The sequence below is a fragment of the Eurypyga helias genome, unplaced genomic scaffold (assembly GCF_000690775.1).
Source record: "Eurypyga helias isolate BGI_N326 unplaced genomic scaffold, ASM69077v1 scaffold35996, whole genome shotgun sequence".
NCBI classification, from domain to species: domain Eukaryota; kingdom Metazoa; phylum Chordata; class Aves; order Eurypygiformes; family Eurypygidae; genus Eurypyga; species Eurypyga helias.
This window is the reverse complement of record NW_010255338.1, coordinates 14,523-14,748: the sequence shown is the minus strand read 5'-3', so window position 1 is coordinate 14,748 and position 226 is coordinate 14,523.

Here is a 226-nt window from a genome sequence, read left to right as displayed (position 1 = left end):
TGGGGGGTGCATGGATGCGTCATGTTTGGACACGTGTGCGCCCGATAGAACACGGCACCTGCGGGGGTCTGGACCGCGATTGCCGTGGCAACGGCACCTCCATCCTCATCCTCAGCCCAACGCCCCCGGGATTTTCCGGATTGTGGGGAAGGGGGGGATGCTCCCACATGGAGAGAGTGATGGGGGGGGGGGGGGGCCATGGTGCCCCCCCCCCCCCCCCCCCCCC